Below are 9127 nucleotides of genomic sequence, written 5' to 3' on the forward strand. Positions count from 1 at the left end.
GTCAATCTTGTTGATTTTCTCCAGGAACCAGCTTTTTGTTTCATTGATTTTTTGTATTGTTTTCTGTGTTTCTATTTTGTTGATTTCAGCCCTCATTTTGATTATTTCCAGTCTTCTACTCCTCCTAGGTGAGTCTGCTTCTTTTTTTTCTAGAGCTTTCAGGTGGGCTGTTAAGTCTCCAATGTGAGCTTTCTCTGTTTTCCTTAAGTGGGCACTTAGTGCTATGAACTTTCCTCTTAGGACTGCTTTCATAGTGTCCCATAAGTTTGAGTATGTTGTTTCTTTATTTTCATTGAATTCCAGGAAGACTTTAATTTCTTTCTTTATTTCTTCCTTAATCCAGCTATGGTTCAATAGTTGACTGTTCAGTTTCCATGACTTTGTATGCTTTCTGGGGGTAGCATTATTGTTGAATTCTAACTTTAATCCATGGTGATCTGATAAGACACAGGTGGTTACTAATATTTTTTTGTAACTGTGGATGTTTGCTTTGTTACCGACTATGTGGTCGATTTTCGAGAAGGTTCCATGAGCTGCAGAGAAGAAGGTATATTCTTTCCTATTTGGATGGAATGTTCTATAGATGTCTGTTAAGTCCATTTGATTCATTACCTCCACTAATTCTCTTATTTCTCTGTTAGGTTCCTGTCTGATTGACCTGTCCATTGGTGAGAGAGGAGTGTTGAAGTCTCCTACTATTAGTGTGTGCGGTTTGATGGCTGCCTTGAATTTTAGCAATGTTTCTTTTATGTACGTGGGTGCTTTTATATTAGGGGCATAGATGTTCAGGATTGAGACTTCATCCTGATGAACTGTTCCTGTTATGAGTATAAAATGCCCCTCTCCATCTCTTCTGATTGATTTAAGTTTAAAGTCAACTTTGTTAGAGATTAGTATGGCCACACCTGCCTGTTTCTTAGGACCATTTGCTTGATAGGCCTTTTCCCAGCCCTTTACTCTGAGTAGGTGCCTGTCTTTGTGGTTGAGGTGTGTTTCTTGTAAACAGCAGAATGTTGGATCCTGTTTTCTTATCCAATCTCTTAGCCTGTGCCTTTTTATAGGTGAGTTGAGTCCATTGACATTAAGTGATATTAATGACCAGTGGTTGTTAACTCCGGTCATTTTTTTTTAGTCGTAGAGTTTGTGTGTTTCCCTTCTTTGTTTTGTGTTGGTGAAGGGTCTCTAGATGTCTGAGGTATTGTGGTCATTGTTGGACTCCTTGGTTAGTGATTTTCCTTCAATTACTTTCTGTAAGGCTGGATTTGTGGCTGCGTATTGTTTAAATTTGTTTTTATCCTGGAAAATTTTATTTTCTCCATTTATAGTGAATGAAAGCTTGGCTGGGTATAGTAATCTGGGCTTGCACCCATGGTCTCTCAGTTTCTGCAGTACATCTAACCAGGACCTTCTGGCTTTCATGGTTTCCATGGAGAAGTCAGGTGTAAGTCTGATAGGTTTACCTTTATAAGTAATTTGGCCTTTTTCCTTTGCAGCTCTTAATATTCTTTCCTTATTTTGTATGCTTTGTGTTTTGATAATTATATGGCGAGGGGATGTTTTTTTTTGATCCAGCCTATTCGGTGTTCTGTATGCTTCTTGCACCTTCATAGGAAAATCTTTCCTTAGGTTGGGAAAGTTTTCTTCTATAATTTTATTAAATAGATTTTCTGGACCATTGAGCTGCCCTTCTTCTCCTTCTTCTACTCCTATTATTCTTAGGTTTGGTCTTTTTATTGTGTCCCATATTTCCTGAATGTTTTGTGATGAGAGTTTGTTGGACTTGCTGTTTTCTTTGATCAGTGTGTTTATTTTCTCTATGGTATCTTCACAATCCGAGAGTCTTTCTTCTATCTCTTGTATTCTGCTGGTTATGCTTGTTTCTGTAGTCTCTATTCGTTTACCTAGATTTTCCATGTCCAGACGGCCCTCTGTTTGTGTTTTCTTCTTTGCCTCCATTTCAGTTTTCAGGTCTTGAACTGTTTCCATTATCTGTTTGATTGTTTTTCCTTGGTTTTCTAGGGTATCATTCACTGATTTATTCAATTCTTCAAACTTTCTGTTATATTTCTCATCCATTTCTATAAGGGCGTTTTTTTACATGCTGTTTAAGGGTGTCAATCACTTTCATGAAGTCAATCTTTTCTCCTTCCTCTTGATTAAGGGGTTCTTGTCCTCCCGTTGTGAGGTCGCTTGTTTCTGGTAGCTTCATGTTGCTTTTCAGCTTGTTGGGCGAATTCTTGCCTTGACGTCGGCCCATCTCTTCTTCCAAATGCTCCCTATGGATCTTCTTTTACCGGATTAGGTCTCCTTGCCTACCAAACGCTGTCTCTCCCCAATGTTGGCTCTCCCAATGCTGGGTCTCCTGGCACCGAAAGATCAGGCCTCCGTGCTGGTTGGGCAGCTCGCAGACAAAGCGCCTACCCCGCTTGGTGCAGGCAGGCCACAGAAACAAAGGAACTGCTGCCCCCCGGGAGCCCCGGCTACTCGGACTAAGCGCCCAGATAGGCTGGGCTGGGCGATGCCACGCGCCAAAAGAGGGCAGTGGGGGCGAAGTGGGGAGGGCTCTGGACGGAAGCTGGGTGGGCCAGGAAGAAAGAGGCAGCACCCGGGGAGTAGAGGCCCTGCAGAGAGCCCAAGCAGGACAGGGGGCCAAGAAACCCCCGAGCTCCCCGTCCCAGGCTGGCGCCGTGGGCCAGAAACTCACCCCAATGCTGGGTCTCCTGGCGCCGAAAGATCAGGCCTCCGTGCTGGTTGGGCAGCCCGCAGACAAAGCGCCTACCCCGCTTGGTGCAGGCAGGCCACAGAAACAAAGGAACTCTGGAATTATTTTTTTTTTGAGACTGGGTTTCTCTATGTAGTTTTGGAGCCTGTGCTGGAACGCGCTCTCTAGCCCATGCTAGCCTTGAACTCACAGAGCTCTGCATGTCTTTGCCTCCCAAGTACTGGAATTGAAGGTGCCACCAGCATCTGGCTTTGGGTTGAATTTTGAAGTGATGTGCTTGTGTCCTGTCAGGAGGGACATCTGAGATCCAGTACCCCAGAGGAGAGGCCTGAACCAAGGACTCTCTAGGGGCCCTAGAGGAGATCAGGGCATACAGGGACCCTTCTGCTGCAGGATAAGCCTTTAATAGGTGGGGACAGACTTTTATGGCCTAGGCTGGAAGATGGGGTTCCACTAGGAGGGGCTGGGGCCTGGTTTTGAGGGAGGAGGGAGGACAATCTGAGCACTAAACCATTTCTTTGTCTTCTCACCTGCTGTTCCTTCAGTTATGGCGCTCAGGGCTATGTCCTTGAGGGAATGGGACAATGTGGGGCAGGGCATCCCTGAACCAGGGAAGAGTGGCTGTGCAGAGAATCCTACATCTGTCCCCTGCTCACCAGGTCTTGGAGTGTGGCAGGCCTGTTCTATGGAGCCTTAGATGGGCGCTCTCTTGGGGCTTTCAGTTCCCCAGCTGTTCCTTCAGGCTAGTGGCTGGCGTCCCCAGCAAGGGGCAGGCGATTGTGCCTGAAGGCTTCCCCTTATGTCTGGGTTGAAGAGATCCCACCCTGGATACCCTTGGGAGAGTAGTTCTTGGGAAGAACTACCTGCTTCCAGCCTGGAGCGAGGCTCCTCCCCTCTTCCCCATGTGGGTCTACCACTCAGGGGAACCCCATGTGCCTTGCAGGCCGCACCCTGGAAGCAGATCTAGATGCTGTGAGGATCTTCAAGGAGTTTGTGGAGAGTAAACTCCCAAAGACAGGGAAGATCATTACCCCTCCCCACGTCGGTAAGAAAAGGGTTCCTCACGTCCCCTCTTCTCCATTCGCCCCCCCCCCCCAGGCGTGTGCTCTGATATTTCTTCTGTAAAATGGTGACCATATGTTTTTCCTCATGGCTCACTCAAGTTTGCTCTGCCCTTTGTCCTTCTTGGTTCTACAGAAGCCTGTGAGTTGGCCCAAGATTCCTAGTACACAGATAGTGTGCTGCGAAGTCCACGCAGGAAGTGGGAGGTGGGACCCTGGCTGACCTCTGCTCCTGCAGGCAGAACTCACAGTGCCAAAGAGCCCAGAGCCCAGTATCTACATCTCCGAGAATCTTCATTCAATAAAGTTGGTGGATGTCCACTGATCATGTGTCTCCTGGGGGGGTACAGTGGCCCCCAGTTTTGTGTTCATCAGGTGTGGGTAGATGCTCAGCCGTGACTGTGATCATCAGGAAGGAAGGACTTTGATTTACACTTATAGGTCCCCAAACAGGTGCCATGTCTCAGCACATATGGCCACAGCAGGGGACAAACTGGGCAGATGGAGAGAGGAATGGTGGCAGAGCCTGCATGGTGGTTGGCGGCTGAGGAAGAGGTGGCAGGGTACAGGGAGGCAGAGGTAGGTTGACTAATGGAGGGCACTGCAGAGCTGGGACCTCAGGATGTCTCTAGTGGTTGGGCACTGGTGAAGGATGGAGCAAGGCGGATGTGGGTTCTGTGCACAGGGATGGCAGGCCTTGCAGGCGAGGGACTCACTGGCTCTAGAAATTAACTGTATGGGCATGAGACCCTCCATGGTCAGAGATCCCAGAGACAAGAGCTCCAAAAATTCAGAAAATAGAAAACACACACACACACACACACACACACACACACACACACACGGCTCGGTCCTGGTTATACAAGATGAGAAACTGATTGACATCTTCACAGACGTTCCCACAAATATGCCCTGTGTTTTCACGTTGTAGCCTTTCTCCTGGGCACAGTCAGGCTACATTCAGAGGATACCCAGAACCCCTGAGAATGTCTGCCCAGCACCAGGGAAAGGAGTACGACAGAAGGACCCTGGACTAGCTTTGCTTGACCTGGGAATGAGGTTCCTTTGGGGTCAGTGCCTTGTATAGTTGGGGCCATTTAAGAAGCAGCTGCAGTGAACTTGCTGAGTAGAGGAGGGAGGACCTCAGAGGACCAGGACGGACCGTGGGTGAGTATATCCATTGTAGTGGTATTAAGTAAATAAAGTAAATAAAGCTTGCCTGAAGATCAGAGAGTAAAACAGTCCCACTGGTCAGACCAGGCAGCGGTGACACACAGTTTTAATCCCAGTAGCCACACTAGTTAGCTGTAGAAGCCAGGCGGTAGTGGTGCATGCCTTTAACCCTAGCCCCAGAGAGGATTATAAGACGGAGGAGACAGCTCACAGACACAGTCTCATTCAAAGGATTCCTGGAGGCAGGATCGCCATTTCGGGCTGAAGTCGAGGTAAGAGCTGTTTTGCTTTTCTGACCTTCAGGTAGAATCCCTGTCTCTGGGTTTTTATTAATTATGCTATAGTCCATGGGCCAATCTGGAAAGTGACTCTGTCGAGAGGGACCAGACTCAGAGAGAGGATCCTCCTCCTCCCACTGTGTTGTCCTCTCCCGCTGTTGGTCCTGAAGCACCAGCGGAACTGTGAGTCAGGATATCCTTGAGTCCAAGATGGATCCGTGTAGTGAATTCTGCACCCTTGCCTTGACATAGACACAAATCTCCACCCTAGAAATAAAATTTCCAGGTTTGGGGGGTTGGAGAGATGGCTCAATGATTAAGAGCACATGTTGCTTTCCCAGAGGATCCGGGTTCAATTCCCAGCACCCACATACAGCTCACAACTGTCTGTAAGTCCAAGATCTGACACCCTCTCACAAACATACATACAGGCAAAACACCAATGCACATAAAGTAAAAATAAATAAATGTAATTAAATTTTTTTTTCCAGGTTTGAAACCTGTTGTTTTCCACTTAGCTGCTGGGGCAAGGGCAAGATGTTGACAGTAGGTGGCGCTGGAGCGCTGTAGGGACTCTGCTTCCTCGCCTTTTTTTTTTTTGTCCTGTGTATTCTGGAGGGCAAGTGTCACTACTACATTCTCTTCACCCTGTCATTCCCTTCACCCAGTGCAGAATTGTCTCTGGTTCAGTTATTTCTACCTTCTCTAATGTGTTAGAAAAAAAAAAAAACCTGGCCGGGCAGTGGTGGCACACGCCTTGACTTTAATCCCAGCACTTGGGAGGCAGAGACAGGTGGATCTCTGTGAGTTCGAGGCCAGCCTGGTCTACAAAGTGAGTTCCAGGACAGCCAGAGCTACACAGAGAAACCCTGTCTCAAAAAACTGCAAAAAAAAAAAAAAAAAAAGGAAAGGAAGGAAAGGAGAAAGGAAGGAAGGGAAACCTGACTATATTCAAAGATGCTTTGAGTCGGTTTAGATCCAACTACAAATGAACAGAAAACATCAGACCCCTGCGAATGCAGGCTAGTCTAGCTACCTCTCTCCCCAGATCTGGCAAGCTACCCCAACACACCCAACTCTATGTTTAGAGTGGAAAACTGCTAACATGTAAACTTGCCTGGACTCTGCTGGGATTATTCTTTGGTCCGTTGTTGGTTCCTGATTTGGGGTGAACAGAGAAAAGTCTCGCCTAGCAGCCTGTCTCCCAGGTGACCCTCGATCTCATCAGGCTGACAGTGGAGATGAACCATCACATCCCATCTAGGAACTTCAGCTAATCTTTCATCATGCTGCATTCACATAGAAGCAAGGTTCATAACCTTGTCTGTGAGGCTCTAGCCCTGTGCAGACTCAGATCAGGTCCCTGCAGAGCGGCTCCTTTCTCTTCCTGTAGTCTCTTCATTCTCCTTCTGTTTCTGTCCTGCCTCAGGAGGACGCAGGAGGCACGGAGATTTCACTCAGGTGAGAGCTGAGGTCTGGACATAGATAGGCAGCTCTTGGGTGTCCTTCAGCACCAGGGCTGATCCTGGCTCCTGGGGAGAATGAGAGCACAAGGGGCCCTTGTGTTATGCATTCTCCTGGCTCCAGATTCCTAGGTGGGGCACTTCCTACTCTGAGAACTTTCTCAGCAGACAAGGATCCTCAGAAGTGCCAAAGGCAGTCATCAGGTTAACCCCACACGTTAGTTCCTTCATTCACATCCATCCAAAGAAAACTGCAATCTCCTGGACAACAGTGGGGTGGACAATGAGTTTGGTGTGTGTGTGGGAGGGCAGAATTCTGCTTCCAGAGCAAGCCACTCTGCACTGACTAGCAGCTGGAGCAGCAGCAGCAGCAGCAGCAGCCGCCGCGGCAGCCCCAGCAAGGCTAGGAACATAGATCTGAGCTGGGACCATGCAGCTGCTGACATTCACCATGGGGCTGGCTTTGCTGTCTGTGGTTGGAGCCAGGATGCCTCTTCTGACTCCTGCCCGCGCTGAGCAGGTGACGGCCCTGGGGAGGGAGGACTGAGGGTAGGAACTGGCTTCTGATGTCTGACTGTGGCCTGAGTGAGTCTCAGGCTTACTGATGGGAGCCACAGGCGATATTGAAAAGGTACGCTCTCTTATGGCCTTGATGGGATATTTTGGGGTAGGAGTGGGGCTTGAGCGTGCATCCAAGGTCACAGTCACGCCTTTCTTCTCACTATGGGAACTTAGAAGCTAAGAGACTGTTTAGGGGGTTCTTGCTAGAATGGTCCCTGTCTTGGCTGTAGCCAACACTGATTTCCAAGAACAGGCTTCCTTCCTCTCAGTTTGTGGACTTTAGAGAAACTTCTTCATATTCTTCCAACAAGTTGATTCCAGAGTCTCATCCATTTCAAGGTCCCTGTGACTGTTGTGTATCTGTGGAGCTAGCACTAACTGTTCAGGTGAACACTGATGAGTTCCTTAGAGGAGGCAGCACAAACTGGGGAAGGAAGCAGGGGCAGGAGTCTTGGGGCTTGTCACACCTTAGCAATTTGACTCAGTTGGTGGAGTCACATTTATCTCTGGTGGCCTCCTCAGCGCCGTCCACTCTGCCCTGTTGTCCTGCTCAGCACTCTGAAATTAAAGGTCAACCCTGTCCTCCAGATGACATTCTGCAAACCCCTCTGAGTGGCTGTGCAGGGACCATGGTCAAAGCTCTCCCCAGGAAGTGTTTCCTCCCAGGAGGCATCTGTCCTGCCTGCCTGGTTTTAGGTACTGATGACGGAGAGGGACAGCCATGGCCAGGACTCCTGCCATCCCAGCATCTCAGACCCCTCCATCCTGCACCAAGACTCAACCACATTCTCCTCCTGCCTCTGACCCTTTTCCTGACTCCCTCTCTCTCTGCAATCGTGTGTCCTTGCGGCCTCCTACTCCAGCTTTTAGGGAAGTGGTACCTAAAGCGCTGGGCAGGTGACATGCCTATTCCCGAACGGAAATGGAGAGACCCGCTGCCTCCCTTCACTTTTGAAAGAAACAATTTCGAGGAGCTGGAGTTCAGGATGAACCTGACGTGAGTAGTCTCTGTGGAACCAACCCTTTTGGTTGCTGCTAAATAACTCCAACCCTTGCTACGCACATACTGTCTGACCTCAGCTAGTCACTCAGGGACTATGGCGTTCTTTTGTGTTGCCTTGACAACACATCAGCTGATCTCAGTAACCATGGGAAGGATGCTCTCAGGACATTGGGTCAGGGGTCCCACCTACTGCATTCTGTGCCAGTGTTCAAACAGGATAAGAGGAGAGGAGTTTCCAGCACAGCATTGCTTGCTTCTCCAGAATTAGGAGTAAGGAAGGACTGTGGATGCCCTGGAGAAAGCCACACTTGTCCCCTGCACTCTAGGAAACCCATTGGCTGCATTCAGTTCAAGCTGGTTCTGTATGAGGGAGAGGACCTGGGCACATTCTTCACCTGTAAGTAGCTTGGGTCCAATTCTTATTTCAGTAAAGGCCCAAAGGGAGACCTGCTGGTCACATGGCTGTGTTGCCCACAGGGTGGAGGCACCTCATCTACATCCACTTCCTGCCGGGGAAGAACTTCGCCATCGCCTACTTCAGGGGCAAAATGAACTATCAGTACTACCAGATCATGATGCTCATGGGTGCGTTCCAGATGCTTCTGTGTTTGAGCATAGACTCCCGGGCACAAGCATGTACCGGGTCCATTTCTTCCTGCCTCACTTGCCTCATTCCCTGCTCCCTCCCCCGGAGCCACTCCTGTACTTCCCGGATTTGGTGTGGTGGGTTGTAAGTCCTTGGTCACCTCATTTTCAGCTCTCCCATGATCTGTCACTGTGACTGTTGCCTTAGGTCTGTTTTGATCCATCAGCGTCTCATCGCCTCCTACACCCCTGACCCACTCAGTTTTTGGTATGGTCCTGCA

This window comes from Microtus oregoni, unplaced genomic scaffold, assembly GCF_018167655.1.
Source record: "Microtus oregoni isolate MIOR12 unplaced genomic scaffold, Mior012 000025F_ref0000491, whole genome shotgun sequence".
Taxonomy (NCBI): Eukaryota; Metazoa; Chordata; class Mammalia; order Rodentia; family Cricetidae; genus Microtus; species Microtus oregoni.